Raw genomic sequence first — 22503 nt, 5'->3', positions numbered from 1 at the left:
GGGCCTGACAAAGGCTGCCTATTAGTGGCATATTGTGTGTACGCATTCTGGGTGGGGGTGACACAGGCTGGCTATTAGTGGCATATTGTGTGCGCATGCTGGGTGGGGCCCAGGTGCTTCAGGCTTTTTTGGAGGTTTGCGGTCCAATGGCTATGAGCACGTGGGAAGCCTCACCCTCAAGGCACAGGAACGGCGACTTGGATTTCGCCTGCGGCCACACTAAGCCGAAAGCGCCCGCTCTCGTCAGATTGTGGAAGCTAAGCGGCTTCAGGCCTCGTTAGTAGCTGCGTGGGAGACTGGCTGTGAACCCCAGGTGCTGCAGGCATTTCATTGGGTTTGCAGTCCAATGGCTATGAGCACGTGGGAAGCCCCACCTTCAAGGCACAGGAACAGCGCCTTGGATTTTGCCTACGGCCACACTAAGCCGAAAGCGCCCGCTCTCGTCAGATCGCGGAAGCTAAGTGGCTTCAGGCCTGGTTAGTAGCTGCGTGGGAGAGTGGCTGTGAACCCCAGGTGCTGCAGGATTTTTTGGGGGGTTTGCGGTCCAATGGCTATGAGCACGTGGGAAGCCTCACTTTCAAGGCGCAGGAACGGCGCCTTGGATTTTGCCTGCGGCCACACTAAGCCGAAAGCGCCCGCTCTTGTTACATCGTGGAAGCTAAGCGGCTTCAGGCCTGGTTAGAAGCTGTGTGGGAGACTGGCTGTGAACCCCAGGTGCTGCAGGCATTTCTTTGGGTTTGCAGTTCAATGGCTATAAGCACGTGGGAAGCCTCACCTTCAAGGCGCAGGAACAGCGCCTTGGATTTTGCCTGCGGCCACACTAAGCCGAAAGCGCCCGCTCTCGTCAGATCGTGGAAGCTAAGTGGCTTCAGGTCTGGTTAGTAGCTGCGTGGGAGACCGGCTGTGAACCCCAGGTGCTGCACGGTTTGTTTTGGGTTTGCGGTCCAATGGCTATGAGCACGTGGGAAGCCTCACCTTCAAGGCGCAGGAACGGCGCCTTGGATTTCGCCTGCAGCCACACTAAGCCGAAAGGGCCTGCTCTCGTCAGATCGCGGACGCTAAGCGGCTTCAGGCCTGGTTAGTAGCTGCGTGGGAGACTGGCTGTGAACCCCAGGTGCTGCAGGCTTTTTTTGGGGTTTGCGGTCCAATGGCTATGAGCACGTGGGAAGCCTCACCTTCAAGGCGCAGGAACGGCACCTTGTATTGAGCCTGCGGCCACACTAAGCCGAAAGTGCCTGCTCTCATCAGATCGCGGAAGCTAAGTGGCTTCAGGCCTGGTTAGTAGCTGCTTGGGAGACCGGCTGTAAACCCCAGGTGCTACAGGCTTGTTTTTGGGTTTGCGGTCCAATGGCTATGAGCACGTGGGAAGCCTCACCCTCAAGGCGCAGGAACGGCGACTGGGATTTTGCCTGCGGCCACACTTAGCTGAAAGCGCCCGCTCTCGTTAGATCGTGGAAGGTAAGCGGCTTCAGGCCTGGTTAGTAGCTGTGTGGGATACCGGCTGTGAACCCCAGGTGCTGCAGGCATTTCTTTGGGTTTGCAGTCCAATGGCTATGAGCACGTGGGAAGCCTCACTTTCAAGGTGCAGGAACGGCGCCTTGGATTTCGCCTGCGGCCACACTAAGCCGAAAGCGCCAGCTCTCGTCAGATCGCGGAAGCTAAGTGGCATCAGGCCTGGTTAGTAGCTGCGTGGGAGACCGGCTGTAAACCCCAGGTGCTGCAGGCTTTTTTGGGGGTTTGCGGTCCAATGGCTATGAGCACATGGGAAGCCTCACCTTCAAGGCGCAGGAACGGCGCCTAGGATTTTGCCTGCGGCCACACTAAGCTGAAAGGGCCCGCTCACGTTAGATCGCAGAAGCGAAGTGGCTTCAGGCCTGGTTAGTAGCTGCGTGGGAGACTGGCTGTGAACCCCAGGTGCTGCAGGCTTTTTTTTTGGGTTTGCGGTCCAATGGCTATGAGCACGTGGGAAGCCTCACCTTCAAAGCGCAGGAACGGTGCCTAGGACTGTGCCTAGGACTGTGCTTGCGGCCACACTAAGCCAAAAGTGCCCGCTCTCGTCAGATTGCGGAAGCTAAGTGGCATTAGGCCTGGTTAGTAGCTGCGTGGGAGACCAGCTGTGAACCCCAGGTGCTGCAGGCTTTTTTTGGTTTGCGGTCCAATGGCTATGAGCATGTGGGAAGCCTCACCTTCAAGGCGCAGGAACGGCGCCTTGGATTTCGCCTGCGGCCAAACTAAGCCGAAAGCGCCCGCTCTCATCAGATCGCGGAAGCTAAGTGGCTTCAGGCCTGGTTAGTAGCTGCGTGGGAGACTGGCTGTGAACCCCAGGTGCTGCAGGCTTTTTTTGGTTTGCGGTCCAATGGCTATGAGCACGTGGGAAGCCTCACCTTCAAGGCGCAGGAACGGGGCCTTGGATTTTGCCTGCGGCCACACTAAGCCGAAAGCGCCCGCTTTAGTCAGATTGCGGAAGCTAAGCAGCTTCAGGCCTGGTTAGTAGCTTCGTGGGAGACTGGCTGTGAACCCCAGGTGCTGCAGGCTTTTTTTGGGGGTTTGCGGTCCAATGGCTATGAGCACGTGTGAAGCCTCACCTTCAAGGCGCAGGAACGGCGCCTTGGATTTTTGCCTGCGGCCACACTAAGCCGAGAGCGCCCGCTCTCGTCAGATCGTGGATGCTAAGCGGCTTCAGGCCTGGTTAATAGCTGCGTGGGAGACCGGCTGTGAATCCAAGGTGCTGCAGACTTTTTTTTTGGGTTTGCGGTCCAATGGCTATGAGCACTTAGGAAGCCTCACCATCAAGGCGCAGGAACGGCGCCTTGGATTTCGCCTGCGGCCACACTAAGCCGAAAGCGCCCGCTCTTGTCAGATCGTGGAAGCTAAGTGGCTTCAGGCCTGGTTAGTAGCTGCGTGGGAGACTGGCTGTGAACCCCAGGTGCTGCATGCTTTTTTTGGGTATGCGGTCCAATGACTATGAGCACGTGGGAAGCCTCACCTTCAAGGCGCAGGAACGGCGCCTTGGATTTCTCCTGTGGCCACACTAAGCCGAAAGCGCCCGCTCTCGTCAGATCGCGGAAGCTAAATGGCTTCAGGCCTGGTTAGTAGCTGCGTGGGAGACTGGCTGTGAACTCCAGGTGCTGCAGGCTTTTTTGGAGGGTTTGCGGTCCAATGGCTATGAGCACGTGGGAAGCCTCACCTTCAAGGCGCAGGAACGGTGCCTTGGATTTTTCCTGCGGCCACACTAAGCCGAAAGCGCCCGCTCTCGTCAGATCGCGGAAGCTAAGCGGCTTCAGGCCTGGTTAGTAGCTGCGTGGGAGACCGGCTGTGAACCCCAGGTGATGCAGGCATTTCTTTGGGTTTGCTTTCCAATGGCTATGAGCACGTGGGAAGCCTCACCTTCAAGGCGCAGGAACGGTGCCTTGGATTTCACCTCCAGCCACACTAAGCCGAAAGCGTCATATTGCGGAAGCTAAGCGGCTTCAGGCCTGGTTAGTAGCTGCATGGGAGACTGGCTGTGAACCCCAGGTGCTGCAGGCTTTTTTTTGGGTTTGCGGTCTAATGGCTATGAGCACGTGGGAAGCCTCACCGTCAGGGCGCAGGAACGGCGCCTTGGATTTTGCCTGTGGCCACACTAAGCCGAAAGCGCCCGCTCTCGTCAGATCGCGGAAGCTAAATGGTTTCAGGCCTGGTTAGTAGCTGCGTGGGAGACTGGCTGTGAACTCCAGGTGCTGCAGGCTTTTTTGGGGGGTTTGCGGTCCAATGGCTATGAGCACGTGGGAAGCCTCACCTTCAAGGCGCAGGAACGGTGCCTTGGATTTATCCTGCGGCCACACTAAACTGAAAGCGCCCGCTCTCGTCAGATCGCGGAAGCTAAATGGCTTCAGCCCTGGTTAGTAGCTGTGTGGGAGACCGGCTGTGAACCCCAGGTGCTGCAGGCTTTTTTTTTGGGTTTGCGGTCTAATGGCTATGAGCACGTGGGAAGCCTCACCGTCAAGGCGCAGGAACGGCGCTTTGGATTTCGCCTGCGGCCACACTAAGCTATAAGCGCCTGCTTTTGTCAGATCGCGGAAGCTAAGCAGCTTCAGGCCTGGTTAGTAGCTGTGTGGGAGACCGGCTGTGAACCCCAGGTGCTGCAGGCTTTTTTGGGGGGTTTGCGGTCCAATGGCTATGAGCACGTGGGAAGCCTCACCGTCAAGGCGCAGGAACGGCGCCTTGGATTTTGCCTGCTGCCACACTAAGCCGAAAGCGCCCGCTCTTGTCAGATCGTGGAAGCTAAGCGGCTTCAGGCGTGGTTAGTAGCTGTGTGGGAGACCGGCTGTGAACCCCAGGTGCTGCAGGCTTTTTTGGGGGTTTGCGGTCCAATGGCTATGAGCACGTGGGAAGCCTCACCTTCAAGGCGCAGGAACGGCGCCTTGTATTAAACTTGCGGCCACACTAAGCCAAAAGTGCCCGCTCTCGTCAGATCGCAGAAGCTAATTGGCTTCAGGCCTGGTTAGTAGCTGCTTGGGAGACCGGCTGTGAACCCCAGGTGCTGCAGGCATTTCTTTGGGTTTGCGGTCCAATGGCTATGAGCACGTGGGAAGCCTCACCTTCAAGGCTCAGGAACGGCGCCTTGGATTTCGCCTGCGGCCACACTAAGCCGAATGCGCCCGCTCTCGTCAGATCGCGGAAGCTAAACGGCTTCAGGCGTGGTTAGTAGCTGCGTGGGAGATTGGCTGTGAACCCCAGGCGCTGCAGGCTTTTGTTTGGGTTTGCGGTCCAATGGCTATGAGCACGTGGGAAGCCTCACCTTCAAGGCGCAGGAACGGCGCCTTGGATTTTGCCTGCGGCCACACTAAGCCAAAAGTGCCTGCTCTCGTCAGATCGCGGAAGCTAAGTGGCTTCAGGCCTGGTTAGTAGCTGCGTGGGAGACTGGCTGTGAACCCCAGGTGCTGCAGGTTTTTTTTGGGGGGTTGCGGACCAATGGCTATGAGCACGTGGGAAGCCTCACCTTCAAGGCGCAAGAACAGCGCCTTGGATTTCGCTTGCGGCCACACTAAGCCGAAAGCGCCCGCTCTCGTCAGATCGTGGAAGCTAAGCGGCTTCAGGCCTGATTAGTAGCTGCGTGGGAGAGTGGCTGTGAACCCCAGGTACTGCAGGCTTTTTTGGGGGGTTTGCGGTCCAATGGCTATGAGCACGTGGGAAGCCTCACCTTCAAGGCGCAGGAACGGCGCCTTGGAGTTCGCCTGCGGCCAAACTAAGCCGAAAGCGCCCGCTCTCGTCAGATCGCGGAAGCTAAGCGGCTTCAGGCCTGGTTAGTAGCTGCGTGGGAGACTGGCTGTGAACCCCAGGTGCTGCAGGCTTTTTTTTGGGTTTGCGGTACAATGGCTATGAGCACGTGGGAAGCCTCACCTTCAAGGGGCAGGAATGGCGCCTTGGATTTCGCCTGCGGCCACACTAAGCCGAAAGCGCCCGCTCTCGTCAGATCGCGGAAGCTAAACGGCTTCAGGCGTGGTTAGTAGCTGCGTGGGAGATTGGCTGTGAACCCAAGGCGCTACAGGCTTTTTTTGGGGGGTTTGCGGTCCAATGGCTATGAGCACGTGGGAAGCCTCACCTTCAAGGCGCAGGAACGGCGCCTTGGAGTTCGCCTGCGGCCAAACTAAGCCGAAAGCGCCCGCTCTCGTCAGATCGCGGAAGCTAAGTGGCTTCAGGCCTGGTTAGTAGCTGCGTGGGAGACTGGCTGTGAACCCCAGGTGCTGCAGGCTTTTTTTTGGGTTTGCGGTCCAATGGCTATGAGCACGTGGGAAGCCTCACCTTCAAGGCTCAGGAACGGCGCCTTGGATTTCGCCTGCGGCCACACTAAGCCGAAAGCGCCCGCTCTCATCAGATCGCGGAAGCTAAACGGCTTCAGGCGTGGTTAGTAGCTGCGTGGGAGATTGGCTGTGAACCCCAGGTGCTGCAGGCTTTTTTTGGGGGTTTGCGGTCCAATGGCTATGAGCACGTGGGAAGCCTCACCTTCAAGGCGCAGGAACGGCGCCTTGGAATTCGCCTGCGGCCAAACTAAGCCAAAAGCGCCCGCTCTCGTCAGATCGTGGAAGCTAAGTGGCTTTAGGCCTGGTTAGTAGCTGCGTGGGAGACTGGCTGTGAACCCTGGGTGCTGCAGGCTTTTTTTTTTGGAGTTTGCGGTCCAATGGCTATGAGCACGTGGGAAGCCTCACCTTCAAGGGGCAGGAACGGCGCCTTGGATTTCGCCTGCGGCCACACTAAGCCGAAAGCGCCCGCTCTCGTCTGATCGCGGAAGCTAAACGGCTTCAGGCGTGGTTAGTAGCTGCGTGGAAGATTGGCTGTGATCCCAAGGCGCTGCAGGCTTTTTTTTTGGGTTTGCGGTCCAATGGCTATGAGCACGTGGGAAGCCTCACCTTCAAGGCGCAGGAACGGCGCCTTGGATTTCGCCTGAGGCCACACTAAGCCAAAAGCACCTGCTTTAGTCAGATCGTGGAAGCTAAGCAGCTTCAGGCCTGGTTAGTAGCTTTGTGGGAGACCAGCTGTGAACCCCAGGTGCTGTAGGCTTTTTTTTGGAGTTTGCGGTCCAATGGCTATGAGCACGTGGGAAGCCTCACCTTCAAGGCGCAGGAACGGCGCCTTGGAATTCGCCTGCGTCCAAACTAAGCCGAAAGCGCCCGCTCTCGTCAGATCGTGGAAGCTAAGTGGCTTTAGGCCTGGTTAGTAGCTGCGTGGGAGACTGGCTGTGAACCCTGGGTGCTGCAGGCTTTTTTTTGGAGTTTGCGGTCCAATGGCTATGAGCACGTGGGAAGCCTCACCTTCAAGGCGCAGGAACGGCGCCTTGGAATTCGCCTGCGGCCAAACTAAGCCGAAAGCGCCCGCTCTCGTCAGATCGTGGAAGCTAAGTGGCTTTAGGCCTGGTTAGTAGCTGCGTGGGAGATTGGCTGTGAACCCCAGGTGCTGCAGGCTTTTTTTTGGGGTTTGCGGTCCAATGGCTATGAGCACGTGGGAAGCCTCACCTTCAAGGCGCAGGAACGGCGCCTTGGAATTCGCCTGCGGCCAAACTAAGCCAAAAGCGCCCGCTCTCGTCAGATCGTGGAAGCTAAGTGGCTTTAGGCCTGGTTAGTAGCTGCGTGGGAGACTGGCTGTGAACCCTGGGTGCTGCAGGCTTTTTTTTTTGGAGTTTGCGGTCCAATGGCTATGAGCACGTGGGAAGCCTCACCTTCAAGGGGCAGGAACGGCGCCTTGGATTTCGCCTGCGGCCACACTAAGCCGAAAGCGCCCGCTCTCGTCTGATCGCGGAAGCTAAACGGCTTCAGGCGTGGTTAGTAGCTGCGTGGAAGATTGGCTGTGATCCCAAGGCGCTGCAGGCTTTTTTTTTGGGTTTGCGGTCCAATGGCTATGAGCACGTGGGAAGCCTCACCTTCAAGGCGCAGGAACGGCGCCTTGGATTTCGCCTGAGGCCACACTAAGCCAAAAGCACCTGCTTTAGTCAGATCGTGGAAGCTAAGCAGCTTCAGGCCTGGTTAGTAGCTTTGTGGGAGACCAGCTGTGAACCCCAGGTGCTGTAGGCTTTTTTTTGGAGTTTGCGGTCCAATGGCTATGAGCACGTGGGAAGCCTCACCTTCAAGGCGCAGGAACGGCGCCTTGGAATTCGCCTGCGTCCAAACTAAGCCGAAAGCGCCCGCTCTCGTCAGATCGTGGAAGCTAAGTGGCTTTAGGCCTGGTTAGTAGCTGCGTGGGAGACTGGCTGTGAACCCTGGGTGCTGCAGGCTTTTTTTTGGAGTTTGCGGTCCAATGGCTATGAGCACGTGGGAAGCCTCACCTTCAAGGCGCAGGAACGGCGCCTTGGAATTCGCCTGCGGCCAAACTAAGCCGAAAGCGCCCGCTCTCGTCAGATCGTGGAAGCTAAGTGGCTTTAGGCCTGGTTAGTAGCTGCGTGGGAGACTGGCTGTGAACCCTGGGTGCTGCAGGCTTTTTTTTGGAGTTTGCGGTCCAATGGCTATGAGCACGTGGGAAGCCTCACCTTCAAGGCGCAGGAACGGCGCCTTGGATTTTGCCTGCGGCCACACTAAGCCAAAAGCATCCGCTCTCTTCAGATCGCGGAAGCTAAATGGCTTCAGGCCTGGTTAGTAGCTGCGTGGGAGACTGGCTGTGAACTCCAGGTGCTGCAGGCGTTTTTGGGGGGTTTGCGGTCCAATGGCTATGAGCACGTGGGAAGCCTCACCTTCAAGGCGCAGGAACGGCGCCTTGGATTTTGCCTGCGGCCACACTAAGCCGAAAGCGCCCGCTGTCGTCAGATCGCGGAAGCTAAGCTGCTTCAGGCCTGGTTAATAGCTGTGTGGGAGACCGGCTGTGAACCCCAGGTGCTGCAGGCATTTCTTTGGGTTTGCAGTCCAATGGCTATGAGCACGTGGGAAGCCTCACTTTCAAGGCGCAGGAACGGCGCCTTGGATTTTGCCTGCGGCCACACTAAGCCGAAAGTGCCCGCTCTCGTCAGATCGCGGAAACTAAGCGGCTTCAGGCCTGGTTAGTAGCTGTGTGGGAGACCGGCTGTGAACGCCAGGTGCTGCAGGCTTTTTTTGGGTTTGCGGTCCAATGGCTATGAGCACGTGGGAAGCCTCACCTTCAAGGGGCAGGAATGGCGCCTTGGATTTCGCCTGCGGCCACACTAAGCCGAAAGCGCCCGCTCTCGTCAGATCGCGGAAGCTAAACGGCTTCAGGCGTGGTTAGTAGCTGCGTGGGAGATTGGCTGTGAACCCAAGGCGCTACAGGCTTTTTTTGGGGGGTTTGCGGTCCAATGGCTATGAGCACGTGGGAAGCCTCACCCTCAAGGCGCAGCAACGGCAACTCGGATTTTGCCTGCGGCCACACTAAGCCGAAAGCGCCCGCCGTCGTTAGATCGTGGAAGCTAAGCGTCTTCAGGCCTGGTTAGTAGCTGCGTGGGAGACCGGCTGTGAACCCCAGGTGCTGCAGGCTTTTTTGGGGGGTTTGCGGTCCAATGGCTATGAGCACGTGGGAAGCCTCACCTTCAAGGCGCAGGAACGGCGCCTTGGACTGTGCCTGCGGCCACACTAAGCCAAAAGTGCCCGCTCTCGTCAGATTGCGAAAGCTAAGTGGCATCAGGCCTGGTTAGTAGCTGCGTGGGAGACGGGCTGTGAACCCCAGGTGCTGCAGGCTTTTTTTTGGGTTTGCGGTCCAATGGCTATGAGCACGTGGGAAGCCTCACCTTCAAGGCGCAGGAACGGCGCCTTGGATTTCGCCTGCGGCCAAACTAAGCCGAAAGCGCCCGCTCTCGTCAGATCGCAGAAGCTAAGCGGCTTCAGGCCTGATTAGTAGCTGCATGGGAGAGTGGCTGTGAACCCCAGGTGCTGCAGGCTTTTTTTTGGAGTTTGCGGTCCAATGGCTATGAGCACGTGGGAAGCCTCACCTTCAAGGCGCAGGAACAGCGCCTTGGATTTCGCCTGCGGCCACACTAAGCCGAAAGCGCCCGCTCTCGTCAGATCGCGGAAGCTAAGTGGCTTCAGGCCTGATTAGTAGCTGCGTGGGAGAGTGGCTGTGAACCCCAGGTGCTGCAGGCATTTTTGGGAGGTTTGCGGTCCAATGGCTATGAGCACGTGGGAAGCCTTACCTTCAAGGCGCAGGAACGGCGCCTTGGACTGTGCCTGCGGCCACACTAAGCCAAAAGTGCCCGCTCTCGTCAGATTGCGGAAGCTAAGTGGCATCAGGCCTGGTTAGTAGCTGCGTGGGAGACCGGCTGTGAACCCCAGGTGCTGAAGGCTTTTTTTGGGGTTTGCGGTCCAATGGCTATGAGCACGTGGGAAGCCTCACCTTCAAGGCGCAGGAACGGCGCCTTGGATTTCGCCTGCGGCCAAACTAAGCCGAAAGCGCCCGCTCTCGTCAGATCGCGGAAGCTAAGCGACTTCAGGCCTGATTAGTAGCTGCGTGGGAGAGTGGCTGTGAACCCCAGGTGCTGCAGGCTTTTTTTGGGGGTTTGCGGTCCAATGGCTATGAGCACGTGGGAAGCCTCACCTTCAAGGCGCAGGAGCGGCGCCTTGGACTATTTCTGCGGCCACACTAAGCCAAAAGTTCCCGCTCTCATCAGATTGCAGAAGCTAAGTGGCATCAGGCCTGGTTAGTAGCTGCGTGGGAGACCGGCTGTGAACCCCAGGTGCTGCAGGCTTTTTTTTGGGTTTGCGGTCCAATGGCTATGAGCATATGGGAAGCCTCACCTTCAAGGCGCAGCAACGGCAACTTGGATTTTGCCTGCGGCTTCAGGCCTGGTTAGTAGCTGTGTGGGAGACCGGCTGTGAACCCCAGGTGCTGCAGGCATTTCTTTGGGTTTGCAGTCCAATGGCTATGAGCACGTGGGAAGCCTCACTTTCAAGGCGCAGGAACGGCGCCTTGGATTTCGCCTTGGATTTCGCCTGCGGCTACACTAAGCCGAAAGCGCCCGCTCTCATCAGATTGCGGAAGCTAAGCGGCTTCAGGCCTGGTTAGTAGCTGTGTGGGAGACTGGCTGTGAACCCCAGGTGCTGCAGGCTTTTTTTTGGGTTTGCAGTCCAATGGCTATGAGCACGTGGGAAGCCTCACCCTCAAGGCGCAGCAACGGCAACTCGAATTTTGCCTGCGGCCACACTAAGCCAAAAGCGTCCGCCCTCGTTAAATCGTGGAAGCTAAGTGTCTTCAGGCCTGGTTAGTAGCTGCGTGGGAGACCGGCTGTGAACCCCAGGTGCTGCAGGCTTTTTTGGGGGGTTTGCGGTCCAATGGCTATGAGCACGTGGGAAGCCTCACCTTCAAGGCGCAGGAACGGCGCCTTGGACTATGCCTGCGGCCACACTAAGCCAAAAGTGCCCGCTCTCGTCAGATTGCGGAAGCTAAGTGGCATCAGGCCTGGTTAGTAGCTGCGTGGGAGACCGGCTGTGAACCCCAGGTGCTGCAGGCTTTTTTTTGGGTTTGCGGTCCAATGGCTATGAGCACGTGGGAAGCCTCACCCTCAAGGCGCAGCAACGGCAACTTGGATTTTGCCTGCGGCTTCAGGCCTGGTTAGTAGCTGTGTGGGAGACCGGCTGTGAACCCCAGGTGCTGCAGGCATTTCTTTGGGTTTGCAGTCCAATGGTTATGAGCACGTGGGAAGCCTCACTTTCAAGGCGCAGGAACGGCGCCTTGGATTTCGCCTGCGGCCACACTCAGCCAAAAGCGCCCGCTCTCGTCAGATGGCGGAAGCTAAGCAGCTTCAGGCCTGGTTAGTAGCTGTGTGGGAGACCGGCTGTGAACCCCAGGTGCTGCAGGCTTTTTTGGGGGTTTGCGGTCCAATGGCTATGAGCACGTGGGAAGCCTCACCCTCAAGGCGCAGCAACGGCAACTCGGATTTTTCCTGCGGCCACACTAAGCCGAAAGCGCCCGCCCTCGTTAGATCGTGGAAGCTAAGCGTCTTCAGGCCTGGTTAGTAGCTGCGTGGGAGACCGGCTGTGAACCCCAGGTGCTGCAGGCTTTTTTTGGGAGTTTGCGGTCCAATGGCTATGAGCACGTGGGAAGCCTCACCTTCAAGGCGCAGGAACGGTGCCTTGGATTTTGCCTGCGGCCACACTAAGCCAAAAGCGCCCGCTTTCGTCAGATCGTGGAAGCTAAGTGGTTTCAGGAACAGTTGGTAGCTGCGTGGAAGACCGGCTGTGAACCCCAGGTACTGCAGGCTTTTTTTGGGGTTTGTGGTCCAATGGCTATGAGCACGTGGGAAGCCTCACCTTCAAGGCGCAGATTGGATTTCGCCTGCGGCCACACTAAGCCGAAAGCGCCCGCTCTCGTCAGATCGCGGCAGCTAAATGGCTTCAGGCCTGGTTAGTAGCTGCGTGGGAGACTGGCTGTGAACTCCAGGTGCTGCAGGCTTTTTTGGGGGGTTTGCGGTCCAATAGCTATGAGCACGTGGGAAGCCTCACCTTCAAGGCGCAGGAACGGCGCCTTGGATTTTGCCTGTGGCCACACTAAGCCGAAAGCACCCGCTCTCGTCAGATTGCGGAAGCTACGCGGCTTCAGGCCTGGTTAGTAGCTGTGTGGGAGACCGGCTGTGAACCTGTGGGGGTGACACAGTTTGCCGATTAGTGGCATATTGTGTGCACATGCTGGGTGGGGGTGACACAGGTTGCCTATTAGTTGCATATTGTGTGTACGCATGCTGGGTGGGGTTGACTAGAGTTGGGCGAACAGTTCGGCTGTGTTAGCCGAACTGCAGCCGAACTGTTCGGCTGCCCAACCTGTCATTTCGCTGTGGCTCTTACTACTTCCGGGTCGCAATGACCCAAAGTAGTACTTCTGCGCTGGCCCGGCGGAGCGCGTCCTAGATCGCGCTCCCATGACGTCACACACATGCGCAGACAGTGCCCGGCAACGGGAGCGCGATCTAGGACGCGCTCCGCCGGGCCAGCGCAGACTTACTACTCCGGGTCATTGCGACCCGGAAGTAGTAAGAGCCACAGCGAAATGACAGGTTGGGCAGCCGAACAGTTCGGCTAACACAGCCGAACTGTTCGCCCAACTCTAGGGTTGACACAGGCTCTCTAATAGTGGCATATTGTGTGTGCGCATGCTGGGTGAGGGGGAGACACAGGCTGCCTATCAGTGGCATATTGTGTGTATGCATGCTGGGTGAGGGTGACACAGGTTGCATATTAGTGGCATATTGTGTGTGCATGCTGGGTGGAGGTGACACAGTTTGCCTATTAGTGGCATATTGTGTGTGCGCATGCTGGATGGGGGTGACACGGGTTGCCTATTAGTGGCATATTGTGTGTGCGCATGCTGGGTGGGGGTGACACAGGTTGCCTATTAGTGGCATATTGTGTGAGCGCATGCTGGGTGGGGGTGACACAGGCTGCCTATCAGTGGCATATTGTGTGCACATGCTGGGTGGGGGTGACACAGGCTGCCAATTAGTGGCATATTGTGTGTGCACATGCGGGGTGGGGGTGACACAGGTTGCCTATTAGTGGCATATTGTATGCGCATGCTGAGTGGGGGTGACACAGGCTGCCTATTAGTGGCATATTGTGTGGGCACATTCTGGGTGGGGGTGACACAGGCTGCATATTAGTGGCATATTGTGTGTGCATGCTGGGTGGGGGTGACACAAGCTGTCTATTAGTGGCATATTGTGTACGCATGCTGGGTGGGGGGACACAGGCTGCCTATTAGTGGCATATTGTGTGTACGCATGCTGGGTGGGGGTGACACAGGCTGCCTATTAGTGGCATATTGTGTGCGCATGCTGGGTGGGGGTGACACAGGCTTCCTATTAGTGGCATATTGTGTGCACATGCTGGGTGGGGGTGACACAGTGTGCCGATTAGTGGGATATTGTGTGCACATGCTCAGTGGAGGTGACACAGGCTGCCTATTAGTGGCATATTGTGTGGGCGCATGCTGGGTGGGGCACAGGCTGCCTACTAGTGGCATAATGTGTTGCTGCATGCTGGGAGGGGGTGACACAGGCTGCCTATTAGTGGCATATTGTGTCGGCGCGTGCTGGGTGGGGGTGACACTGGTTGCCTATTAGTGGCATATTGTGTGTGTGCATGCTGGGTGGGGGTGACACAGGCTGCCTATTAGTGGCATATTGTGTGTACGCATGCTGGGTTGGGGTGACACAGGCTGCCTATTAGTGACATATTGTGTGTGCATGCTGGGTGGGGGTGACACAGGTTGCCTATTAGTGGCATATTGTGTGTACTCATGCTGGGTGGGGGTGACACAGGCTGCCTATTAGTGGCATATTGTGTGTACGCTAGTGTTGGGCGAACAGTGTTCGCCACTGTTCGGGTTCTGCAGAACATCACCCTGTTCGGGTGATGTTCGAGTTCGGCCGAACACCTGACGGTGCTCGGCCAAACCGTTCGGCCACATGGCCGAACTAAGAGCGCATGGCCGAACGTTCCCCGAACGTTCGGCTAGCGCTGTGATTGGCCGAACGGGTCACGTGGTTCGGGCCCGAACGCGCTCTGATTGGCCCGAACGGTCACGTGGTTCGGGTAAATAAATACCCGAACCACGTCATATCTCCGCCATTTGTCTGTGGGTTTAGCTTTGGGTAGGCAGGCAGGGTAGTTCGCTCTCCAGCCACGCTAGCCAGGGTCCCCCCCAGTCATTGTGTGTCGCTACTGGGAACAGTAGTACACCGCTCGCTCAGCCACACTATATATAGCATTGTTTACTGCCACTGTGTACCTCGCTCAGCCACGCTATATATATAGCATTGTGTTTTCTGACACTCTGTGTACACGGCTTAGCCTGACTAATATAGCATTGTGTGTACTGCCACTGTGCACCTCGCTCAGCCACGCTATATATAGCATTGTGTGTACTGCCACTGTGCACCTCGCTCAGCCACGCTATATATAGCATTGTGTGTACTGCCACTGTGCACCTCGCTCAGCCACGCTATATATATAGCATTGTGTCTACTGCCACTGTGCACCTCGCTCAGCCACGCTATATATAGCATTGTGTTTACTGCCACTCTGTGTACACCGCTCAGCCAGACTATATACCGTTGTTTACTGACACTCTGTGTACACCGCTCAGCCAGACTATATACCATTGTTTACTGACACTCTGTGTACACGGCTCAGCCTGACTATAAAGCATTGTGTGTACTGCCACTGTGCACCTCGCTCAGCCACGCTATATATAGCATTGTGTTTTCTGACACTCTGTGTACACGGCTTAGCCTGACTATATAGCATTGTGTGTACTGCCACTGTGCACCTCGCTCAGCCACGCTATATATAGCATTGTGCTTTCTGACACTCTGTGTACACGGCTTAGCCTGACTAATATAGCATTGTGTGTACTGCCACTGTGCACCTCGCTCAGCCACGCTATATATAGCATTGTGTTTTCTGACACTCTGTGTACACGGCTTAGCCAGACTATATAGCATTGTGTGTACTGCCACTCTGTGTACACCGCTCAGCCAGACTATATAGCATTGTGTTTACTTCCACTCTGTGTCTGCTGGGCCTGGGAACAGTAGTACACCGCTCACCCGCCACTGTATAGCATTGTGCTCTGTGTCGCTGCTGGGAATAGTGGTACTGTATAGCATTTCTGTGCTGCCACTGTACTGCTGCCAGTCAGCGTGTACTGTAAGGATAAGTGAAATGAGGAAGAAATCCGGTGAAAGAGGAAGGGGCAAGGGAAGAGGTGTTTCCCCTGACGGTTCACGTACAGGCCACAGGGGAGCACCCAAGAAAACCCACTCAATACCGCCCATGTTGTCCAGGACAACAACCCTCACAAATCCAAAAGAACAGGACCAGATAATTACTTGGATGACCTCTCAAGCGTCCAGCAGTGGGTTAAGCAGCACCAGCACATCACGCACGAGGTCCGAGTCCTCAGCCAGTTACAAGGAGCCAGTGGGCACAAAGCTGACACAACCGGCAGCGACACCACGCACACAACTGCCAGATAACCAGTCCTATGAATTACCTCAGGACACAATGGGGTATTCGCAGGAGCTATTCCCAGCCCAACAAACTTCCACCTATGAAAGGTCAATGGAGGAACAGCCAGAAATGTTGTGCCCGGATTCACAACCATTAACTGTGGGAAATGCACCGCGCACTGAAATACAAGGCGAGTCCGAGGAGGACTCGGAAACCCAAATCCCAGAACAAGTTGGGCAGGAGGGGTTGCAATTGCAGGAGGTCGGCCGACAAGATCTGGAAGACGACGTTGGAGTGAGCTGCGCAGAGGTTGTTCTGGGGAGCTCTACTCCACGGCGGCGGCCCCCCACAATGACATATGACGAGTTTGAGGAGATGGAAGAGGAGGGTATGGACAATGTGGACAGAGACCCAGATTTTATTTGTGAACGAGAACATCGCCGTCGTAGCAGCAGCACAGATGAGTCTGTTGAAGAACCCACTGCTGCACGAGTTCGCCTTGTGCCACAAGGTAGGCGGCGCGCAATTTCAGGCACCACAAGCGTGGAAGTTAGAGTGAGAGGCAAAAGAGGAGGAAACAGAAATCGCCAGCAAGGAGGCAGGTGCTCCAAAGTCTGGGCTTTCTTTGAAGACTGCACTGAGGATGTTACCATGGCGATTTGCAAGGTGTGCAAGACTCGCCTGAGCAGGGGGAAAAGTATTAACAACCTCTCCACCACCAGCATGAGCCGCCACATGCTATCCAAACATCCCACTCTGTGGGCAAACGCGGCAGGACAGGGTACCAGCAACACTGCCTCCCTTGGGTTCACCAGACTCACCACCAGACCCGCCTCAGCAGCAGCAGTAGCCCAGCCATTGCGTGGTTCACAACATTCACAAACATCAGACGACGCTGACACTGTCACTTTCCGGAGTAGTGCTCTTGAGGTCTCCCAGTGTTCATCAAACACAACAACCAACAGCCCTTCCGTGTGCAGCGCTACGGTTCAGTTGTCTGTGTCGGAGATGTTTGAGCGCAAGAGGAAATTGCCAGCAAATGACCCCCGGGCCGTGGCAGTAACAGCCAGCATAGCCAAGCTTCTGGCCTGCGAAATGCTGCCATATCGAGTGGTGGAGACAAACAGCTTCAAAGGCATGATGTCAGTGGCCATCCCACGTTACGTGGTTCCCAGCCGCTACCACTTTGCGCGCTCTGCAGTGCCTGAGTTGCATGAGCACGTGGTCAGCAAAATAACCCGAAGCTTGAAGAATGCCGTTGCCTGCAAGGTTCACCTCACCACTGACACCTGGACGAGTGCGTTCGGCCAGGGTCGATACATCTCCCTTACCGCGCACTGGGTGAACCTTGTGGAGCCTGGCAGCGATTCCTCACCTGCTACGGCGCGGGTGTTGCCCACGCCGCAAACAGCTGCACCGCCGTCCCTCCCACTGGATAACAACAGCAGCACCTACCTCTCTGACTCCTTCTCCTCCAACGCATCTCAAAGCTGTACCTCTTTCGGAAACGCTAACCCAGCAGCAGTAGGATCGTGGAAGCAGTGCAGCACAGCTGTTGGCATGCGTCAGCAAGCGTTGCTGAAGCTGATCTGCCTTGGGGATAAGCAGCACACAGGGGAGGAAATTTGGAGGGGAATAAAGGAACAGACGGATTTGTGGCTGGCACCGCTGGACCTGAAACCGGGCATGGTTGTGTGTGATAATGGGAGTAATCTCATTCGCGCTTTAAGGTTGGCTAAGCTGACACACATCCCTTGCCTGGCGCACGTGATGAACCTAGTAGTTCAGCGGTTCCTGAGGACATACCCAGGCGTGGCCGATCTTCTGTTGAAGGTGCGTCGAGTGGCCAAACATTGTAGAAATTCCAGTACTGCTTCGGGGGCACTCGCCAAGATGCAGGAGCGCTTCAATCTCCCCCACCATCGCTTGCTGTGTGATGTCCCTACGCGCTGGAATTCTACGCTGCACATGCTAGCACGCTTTTGTGAGCAGAAGAGTGCAGTGGTCCAGTACATGACGGCGCAGTACCGAGGCGCATCCGGACAGCTGCCAAGCTTCTGTGGATCCGATTGGGCCAACATGTTGGACCTCTGCCAAGTCCTCCAAAATTTTGAGCAATCCACGTTGCTTGTGAGCAGTGACAACTCTTCAGTCAGCATTACCATACCACTGCTGTGTTTACTGAAGAGGTCGATGTTAAAAATCAAGGAAACAGCTGTCATGATGCAACTGGGGGAATCTGAAGGAGAAAACGATCAGCGTGATGGTACCAACATCAGGCCATCCGCCTCAGGGAACGCTGGCCCCAGCAGCTATGACGAAGAAGAGGAGGAGGAACAGCTGGAGTTGGAGCAGGAATTTCATGCCACCACTGACGAGGGCCAGAGCGGTGCACGTTGGACTTCCACAATTCAACGCGAATGGTCAGCAGAAGCAGACCAGGAGGAAGGTGACGACTATGATGCATCACAACAACTATCACAACGCTCACAAGAGGATGATGAGGATTCTGGTAGGACTCTGGCACACATGGCTCAATTCATGCTAGACTGCATTGAACGTGACCCACGCATTGTGCGCATTCTGGACAACACCAATTACTGGGTTTATACCCTTCTGGATCCACGGTACAAACACAATGTTCCAAAACTGCTTGAAGAAAGAGTCAGACAGGTCAAAATGGAAGAATACCAGCAGGCCCTTGTGGAGACTTTAGAGAGGAGATTGACATCCTCCCCCTCCTCTAGCCAGTTGTACGCAGACAGACTGACTTCCGCAAACCCAGGACGACCAGGAGGGCAGCAAACAACGCAAGCCGCAGCTAGTACCCAAAAGGGAACGGTATCGGCAGTGTCCTTGGAGTGGGAAAATTTTCTGACACCCATGCAGCAGCAGCCCACTGAACAGCAAGCGTGCAGATCCACCTCCAACACCGATCGCCTGGAGAAGATGGTCAAGGACTACATGTCAGATGACGTAGCTGTGTCGAACAATCCATCTGCACCCTTCAACTATTGGGTATCGAAGCTAGACACCTGGCACGAACTGGCAATGTACGCAATAGAGGTGCTGGCTTGCCCGGCAGCCAGCGTTATGTCGGAACGCTGTTTCAGTGCTGCCGGAGGCATCGTCACAGATCGGCGTATCCGCCTCTCTACAGAAAATGCAGACCGTCTGACTCAAATTAAAATGAATCAATCCTGGATTGGAAATGACTACGCAACACTCCAGGACCCCAACCAAGTAACATGACCAATGAACATCTGGGATGGTGTAGCGTTTCCGGTCCCTGTTTATTGAACCTCTCATCTGTATTACATTTATGACTGCATGGCGGCAAAAAGCATTGCTGCTATATCCGCACGCTTTTTGTCCTCATGCAAGGCCTGGGTTGTTGTGTCTCAAAAACCGTGGCCTTCTCCTCCTGCGCCTGCTCCTGTTCCATCACGTCTGCTGCTGCTGGGTTAGCGTTGCCGCGTGGTCCCTGTTTATTGAACCACTTATCTTTATTACATTTATGACTGCATGGCGGTACAAAGCATGCTATCCGCACGCTTCTTGCCCTCATGCAAGGCCTGGGTTGTTGTGTCTCACAAAGCGTGGCCTTCTCCTCCTGCGCCTCCTCCTGTTCCATCACGTCTGCTGCTGCTGGGTTAGCGTTGCCGCGTGGTCCCTGTTTATTGAACCACTTATCTTTATTACATTTATGACTGCATGGCGGTACAAAGCATGCTATCCGCACGCTTCTTGCCCTCATGCAAGGCCTGGGTTGTTGTGTCTCACAAAGCGTGGCCTTCTCCTCCTGCGCCTCCTCCTGTTCCATCACGTCTGCTGCTGCTGGGTTAGTGTTGCCGCGTGGTCCCTGTTTATTGAACCACTTATCTTTATTACATTTATGACTGCATGGCGGTACAAAGCATGCTATCCGCACGCTTCTTGCCCTCATGCAAGGCCTGGGTTGTTGTGTCTCACAAAGCGTGGCCTTCTCCTCCTGCGCCTCCTCCTGTTCCATCACGTCTGCTGCTGCTGGGTTAGCGTTGCCGCGTGGTCCCTGTTTATTGAACCACTTATCTTTATTACATTTATGACTGCATGGCGGTACAAAGCATGCTATCCGCACGCTTCTTGCCCTCATGCAAGGCCTGGGTTGTTGTGTCTCACAAAGCGTGGCCTTCTCCTCCTGCGCCTCCTCCTGTTCCATCACGTCTGCTGCTGCTGGGTTAGCGTTGCCGCGTGGTCCCTGTTTATTGAACCACTTATCTTTATTACATTTATAAGCAAGAAACTCCACAGCGCTAGGAAGCATCACAGTATCTGCAGTACCACCACAGTGTCGATATTCAAAACAGTGACCATCACCAAGAAAAAATTGCATCAAAAGGTCACTCACTGTCGTCAAGGTACCACAATTTAATAAAACTCAGGTTTAAAATAACACATATACAATAGCTTACTTTAAGGGTCCTTTTGACAGGGACCCTCGGTAAGTACAAGCATATAGTGTATACCAAATACACAATTAAAAAGGTCTCACGAAGTCAGTACATTTGCCCAGTCTCCAGTTCCGACCGGTTTCGGCTTTTTTAAATGTAAGAAATGTTTTGGGTGTCGGGCTTGCACCAATCAACCGAGAAAAGTTACTGCAGATACTGTGGTACTGCAGATACTGTGATGCTTCCTAGCGCTGTGGAGTTTCTTGCTTAGACTTTGTGATACCTACTGTGGATGTGGTTTCCTCCTGAGCAGCTGGTGAAAGATATCCCCATTTGGAGCAGCGCCTGTATTTCATTCTAAAAACGTGACTATATTTTTTCCATCTATATATACGGAGCAGCGTTCCCTTCAGAAAATGATTGATGTGTTTGACTTTTTGGAGAACAGATCCTTTGATATAGACAAGGTCTTTGACCAAGTTAACGAACCAGATGACAACAATCTGGAATCCCAGTTTAAACATCTGGGATTTGTATCTGAGAAGAAACTAGCTCTTTGGTGGGAGATCATATCGTTAGAGAAACAAAATAAAGATGGTTATGTCCCTAGGAGACTAAGATGGGAATTCGCTCCCAATGAACAAGAGCTAAAACATGTTCCTAAAGAAGAGTGGCAGAAATTTTTTGATGAATGCGGGAAGGGATTAATTAACATGCTACTAAAAGCAAAAAGATTAAGGATGCAAGATTTTAATAAGACCATAGATAATATAAAAGATAAATTAGACCCATTTCGTGAATTGGAGGATTATAAGAGGATCTCTGGTGACCTTCAATCACATTTAAGAAAAGTGGATGAGGAGCTGAGGGTTAAAAAACAAAGGAAATATGCCCGTGACTTTAATGATTATAATTCTAATAGGGCCTATCAGTGGCAAACTAAATCAACACCAGTAGCACCTATTATTCCCAAGAATGTGCCGAAACCAAGCGTTCCGCAACCTCGCCATGGCCCTGTGGATCCCAGGACCCCACACGATCCGATGGTGAAAAGATTTGGTTACCCTACACCATACCAAAATTATCCTCCTAAGAGACCAATGCAGGGTCCTTACAGACCCTCAAAACCTCTGTATCAATCTAGGCCTCCACCTATACTACCAAGGAGACCATACAGAGATGTCCCCTATAATCGCCCACCACACCGCCCCTATTGGAAACCCAGACCGAGGTATAATCCTACCATCCCTGTCCCCAAGTACTACCCCCCAGTTTATAATAGGTTTACAGCATTAGAAAACCTGCAAGTGGATAGCCCTATAACTAATGAAGACCCCAACAATCATTTTTTAGAGAAAGCCATGCCTCAGAGGGAAAGGAGAAAAAGGTCACTAGAGGAAGAACCAGAGGAAGTAGGGGTGGGCGTAAACTCCAACGGAGAAATCAGCAACAAAAAACCGAAAGGGAATTAGGTGGTGGGATATTTAATCTCAGCAGTAAAAGTTTGACTGATTCTGAACTAAAATTATTAGATAGAGGGCTGAAATACGCACCTCCAAAAGCACTGAATAAATTCCAGATGTTTGTTGATGCCCATAAGTTTGCGAGAAAATTAAGTATAAAGAAATTTTTCTCCACTAACTCAGCACCAACCAATTCTACTGTTGATACTAGTCTAAATGGCCAATATTTGAAGAGCGGTCTTAGAAACAAATCGACATTTAATCCACCACTCTCTAGTAACCATTCAGTGGAAACATTTAAATCTCTGATTCTTCGTGATATAGAAAAACTGCCGAATAAAAAAGCATGGAGTGAACGCAATTTGGATACAGCATTAAAGAATTTGGCCAATGAAAAACTAGTAACCATTAAACCTGCGGACAAGGGGGGGGGAGTGGTGGTTATGGACACGCCTAAATATATCAATATGGTGAATGAACTATTGAAGGACAGACTAACATATCAGATTATGAGGCAAGATCCTGGAGTAAAGTATTACCAAGAACTTAAAGAATTGGTGAAGAGAGGGGTACAAGGGGGTTTAGTTATAGACAAAGAGAGCAAATATTTGGTACCATCTTTTATACGAACCCCTGTACTGTATTGTCTACCAAAGATACACAAAAATGCTACAGACCCCCCTGGGAGGCCCATTGTTAGTGGAATCAATTCTGTTACCTCTCGCCTGGGGCACTACCTAGATGTTTTCTTGCAGCCACTTGTGGTGCAAGTGCCCTCTTATCTTAAAGACTCCAAACATTTGATTGAAATTTTAAACACTTTGGAATTTTCATCACCATACTTTTTAGTAACAGCTGATATCTCTTCTTTATACACAGTGATTGAACAGCAGGCAGGTCTGAGAGCGGTAGAATCATATTTGAGGAATACCGCAGGCTTGGACACCAATATGGTGGACTTTTTGATAGAAGCCCTTGATTTTGCCATGAGCCACAACTACTTCTCTTTTAATGGTATTTTTTATAAACAAACTAAAGGAGTAGCAATGGGTGCAAGGTATGCTCCGAGCCTGGCAAATTTATTTATGGCTAAATGGGAGGACAATTTTATATATAATAAACAACATGATAATTTAATTATATGGAAAAGATTTATAGATGACATATTTTTTATCTGGAAAGGCAATGAGGCGT

General features: G+C 54.0%; 52 pseudogenes; all 52 read left to right on the top strand.

Moving 5' to 3' along the window:
* The first annotated feature begins 206 nt into the window (after window positions 1-206).
* LOC137553759 (5S ribosomal RNA) lies at window positions 207-325 on the top strand (annotated as a pseudogene).
* An 81-nt stretch (window positions 326-406) lies between these two features.
* On the top strand, window positions 407-525 carry LOC137554268 (5S ribosomal RNA; annotated as a pseudogene).
* A 282-nt stretch (window positions 526-807) lies between these two features.
* On the top strand, window positions 808-926 carry LOC137553842 (5S ribosomal RNA; annotated as a pseudogene).
* An 81-nt stretch (window positions 927-1007) lies between these two features.
* Window positions 1008-1126, top strand: LOC137552846 (5S ribosomal RNA; annotated as a pseudogene).
* An 81-nt stretch (window positions 1127-1207) lies between these two features.
* Window positions 1208-1326, top strand: LOC137552417 (5S ribosomal RNA; annotated as a pseudogene).
* Window positions 1327-1407: 81 nt separating this feature from the next.
* On the top strand, window positions 1408-1526 carry LOC137552011 (5S ribosomal RNA; annotated as a pseudogene).
* Window positions 1527-1607: 81 nt separating this feature from the next.
* Window positions 1608-1726, top strand: LOC137552562 (5S ribosomal RNA; annotated as a pseudogene).
* An 81-nt stretch (window positions 1727-1807) lies between these two features.
* LOC137554394 (5S ribosomal RNA) lies at window positions 1808-1926 on the top strand (annotated as a pseudogene).
* Window positions 1927-2020: 94 nt separating this feature from the next.
* Window positions 2021-2139, top strand: LOC137551684 (5S ribosomal RNA; annotated as a pseudogene).
* A 79-nt stretch (window positions 2140-2218) lies between these two features.
* Window positions 2219-2337, top strand: LOC137559060 (5S ribosomal RNA; annotated as a pseudogene).
* A 79-nt stretch (window positions 2338-2416) lies between these two features.
* LOC137554026 (5S ribosomal RNA) lies at window positions 2417-2535 on the top strand (annotated as a pseudogene).
* An 83-nt stretch (window positions 2536-2618) lies between these two features.
* LOC137554277 (5S ribosomal RNA) lies at window positions 2619-2737 on the top strand (annotated as a pseudogene).
* Window positions 2738-2819: 82 nt separating this feature from the next.
* LOC137553488 (5S ribosomal RNA) lies at window positions 2820-2938 on the top strand (annotated as a pseudogene).
* An 80-nt stretch (window positions 2939-3018) lies between these two features.
* LOC137551394 (5S ribosomal RNA) lies at window positions 3019-3137 on the top strand (annotated as a pseudogene).
* An 82-nt stretch (window positions 3138-3219) lies between these two features.
* LOC137549132 (5S ribosomal RNA) lies at window positions 3220-3338 on the top strand (annotated as a pseudogene).
* A 271-nt stretch (window positions 3339-3609) lies between these two features.
* LOC137551078 (5S ribosomal RNA) lies at window positions 3610-3728 on the top strand (annotated as a pseudogene).
* Window positions 3729-3810: 82 nt separating this feature from the next.
* On the top strand, window positions 3811-3929 carry LOC137553516 (5S ribosomal RNA; annotated as a pseudogene).
* Window positions 3930-4011: 82 nt separating this feature from the next.
* Window positions 4012-4130, top strand: LOC137552983 (5S ribosomal RNA; annotated as a pseudogene).
* Window positions 4131-4212: 82 nt separating this feature from the next.
* LOC137553346 (5S ribosomal RNA) lies at window positions 4213-4331 on the top strand (annotated as a pseudogene).
* An 81-nt stretch (window positions 4332-4412) lies between these two features.
* LOC137553746 (5S ribosomal RNA) lies at window positions 4413-4531 on the top strand (annotated as a pseudogene).
* Window positions 4532-4612: 81 nt separating this feature from the next.
* Window positions 4613-4731, top strand: LOC137553345 (5S ribosomal RNA; annotated as a pseudogene).
* Window positions 4732-4812: 81 nt separating this feature from the next.
* On the top strand, window positions 4813-4931 carry LOC137551479 (5S ribosomal RNA; annotated as a pseudogene).
* Window positions 4932-5013: 82 nt separating this feature from the next.
* LOC137553829 (5S ribosomal RNA) lies at window positions 5014-5132 on the top strand (annotated as a pseudogene).
* Window positions 5133-5214: 82 nt separating this feature from the next.
* Window positions 5215-5333, top strand: LOC137557689 (5S ribosomal RNA; annotated as a pseudogene).
* Window positions 5334-5414: 81 nt separating this feature from the next.
* On the top strand, window positions 5415-5533 carry LOC137554247 (5S ribosomal RNA; annotated as a pseudogene).
* An 83-nt stretch (window positions 5534-5616) lies between these two features.
* On the top strand, window positions 5617-5735 carry LOC137547874 (5S ribosomal RNA; annotated as a pseudogene).
* An 81-nt stretch (window positions 5736-5816) lies between these two features.
* On the top strand, window positions 5817-5935 carry LOC137551687 (5S ribosomal RNA; annotated as a pseudogene).
* An 82-nt stretch (window positions 5936-6017) lies between these two features.
* On the top strand, window positions 6018-6136 carry LOC137551005 (5S ribosomal RNA; annotated as a pseudogene).
* Window positions 6137-6220: 84 nt separating this feature from the next.
* LOC137554595 (5S ribosomal RNA) lies at window positions 6221-6339 on the top strand (annotated as a pseudogene).
* Window positions 6340-6622: 283 nt separating this feature from the next.
* On the top strand, window positions 6623-6741 carry LOC137553337 (5S ribosomal RNA; annotated as a pseudogene).
* Window positions 6742-6823: 82 nt separating this feature from the next.
* On the top strand, window positions 6824-6942 carry LOC137551542 (5S ribosomal RNA; annotated as a pseudogene).
* An 82-nt stretch (window positions 6943-7024) lies between these two features.
* Window positions 7025-7143, top strand: LOC137551004 (5S ribosomal RNA; annotated as a pseudogene).
* Window positions 7144-7227: 84 nt separating this feature from the next.
* On the top strand, window positions 7228-7346 carry LOC137554594 (5S ribosomal RNA; annotated as a pseudogene).
* A 283-nt stretch (window positions 7347-7629) lies between these two features.
* On the top strand, window positions 7630-7748 carry LOC137553336 (5S ribosomal RNA; annotated as a pseudogene).
* Window positions 7749-7830: 82 nt separating this feature from the next.
* LOC137551587 (5S ribosomal RNA) lies at window positions 7831-7949 on the top strand (annotated as a pseudogene).
* Window positions 7950-8031: 82 nt separating this feature from the next.
* LOC137551136 (5S ribosomal RNA) lies at window positions 8032-8150 on the top strand (annotated as a pseudogene).
* An 82-nt stretch (window positions 8151-8232) lies between these two features.
* Window positions 8233-8351, top strand: LOC137553548 (5S ribosomal RNA; annotated as a pseudogene).
* Window positions 8352-8432: 81 nt separating this feature from the next.
* Window positions 8433-8551, top strand: LOC137557071 (5S ribosomal RNA; annotated as a pseudogene).
* Window positions 8552-8631: 80 nt separating this feature from the next.
* LOC137554246 (5S ribosomal RNA) lies at window positions 8632-8750 on the top strand (annotated as a pseudogene).
* An 83-nt stretch (window positions 8751-8833) lies between these two features.
* Window positions 8834-8952, top strand: LOC137554141 (5S ribosomal RNA; annotated as a pseudogene).
* An 82-nt stretch (window positions 8953-9034) lies between these two features.
* Window positions 9035-9153, top strand: LOC137554237 (5S ribosomal RNA; annotated as a pseudogene).
* Window positions 9154-9234: 81 nt separating this feature from the next.
* LOC137552737 (5S ribosomal RNA) lies at window positions 9235-9353 on the top strand (annotated as a pseudogene).
* Window positions 9354-9435: 82 nt separating this feature from the next.
* On the top strand, window positions 9436-9554 carry LOC137552533 (5S ribosomal RNA; annotated as a pseudogene).
* Window positions 9555-9636: 82 nt separating this feature from the next.
* LOC137553820 (5S ribosomal RNA) lies at window positions 9637-9755 on the top strand (annotated as a pseudogene).
* An 81-nt stretch (window positions 9756-9836) lies between these two features.
* LOC137552688 (5S ribosomal RNA) lies at window positions 9837-9955 on the top strand (annotated as a pseudogene).
* Window positions 9956-10037: 82 nt separating this feature from the next.
* On the top strand, window positions 10038-10156 carry LOC137554012 (5S ribosomal RNA; annotated as a pseudogene).
* Window positions 10157-10398: 242 nt separating this feature from the next.
* LOC137548705 (5S ribosomal RNA) lies at window positions 10399-10517 on the top strand (annotated as a pseudogene).
* An 81-nt stretch (window positions 10518-10598) lies between these two features.
* On the top strand, window positions 10599-10717 carry LOC137554442 (5S ribosomal RNA; annotated as a pseudogene).
* Window positions 10718-10799: 82 nt separating this feature from the next.
* LOC137551534 (5S ribosomal RNA) lies at window positions 10800-10918 on the top strand (annotated as a pseudogene).
* A 230-nt stretch (window positions 10919-11148) lies between these two features.
* Window positions 11149-11267, top strand: LOC137552976 (5S ribosomal RNA; annotated as a pseudogene).
* Window positions 11268-11348: 81 nt separating this feature from the next.
* Window positions 11349-11467, top strand: LOC137553053 (5S ribosomal RNA; annotated as a pseudogene).
* Window positions 11468-11740: 273 nt separating this feature from the next.
* LOC137549591 (5S ribosomal RNA) lies at window positions 11741-11859 on the top strand (annotated as a pseudogene).
* The last annotated feature ends 10644 nt before the right edge of the window (window positions 11860-22503 follow it).

This window comes from Hyperolius riggenbachi, chromosome 2, assembly GCF_040937935.1.
Source record: "Hyperolius riggenbachi isolate aHypRig1 chromosome 2, aHypRig1.pri, whole genome shotgun sequence".
NCBI lineage: Eukaryota > Metazoa > Chordata > Amphibia > Anura > Hyperoliidae > Hyperolius > Hyperolius riggenbachi.
This window is presented reverse-complemented; position numbering and strand designations above follow the sequence as displayed.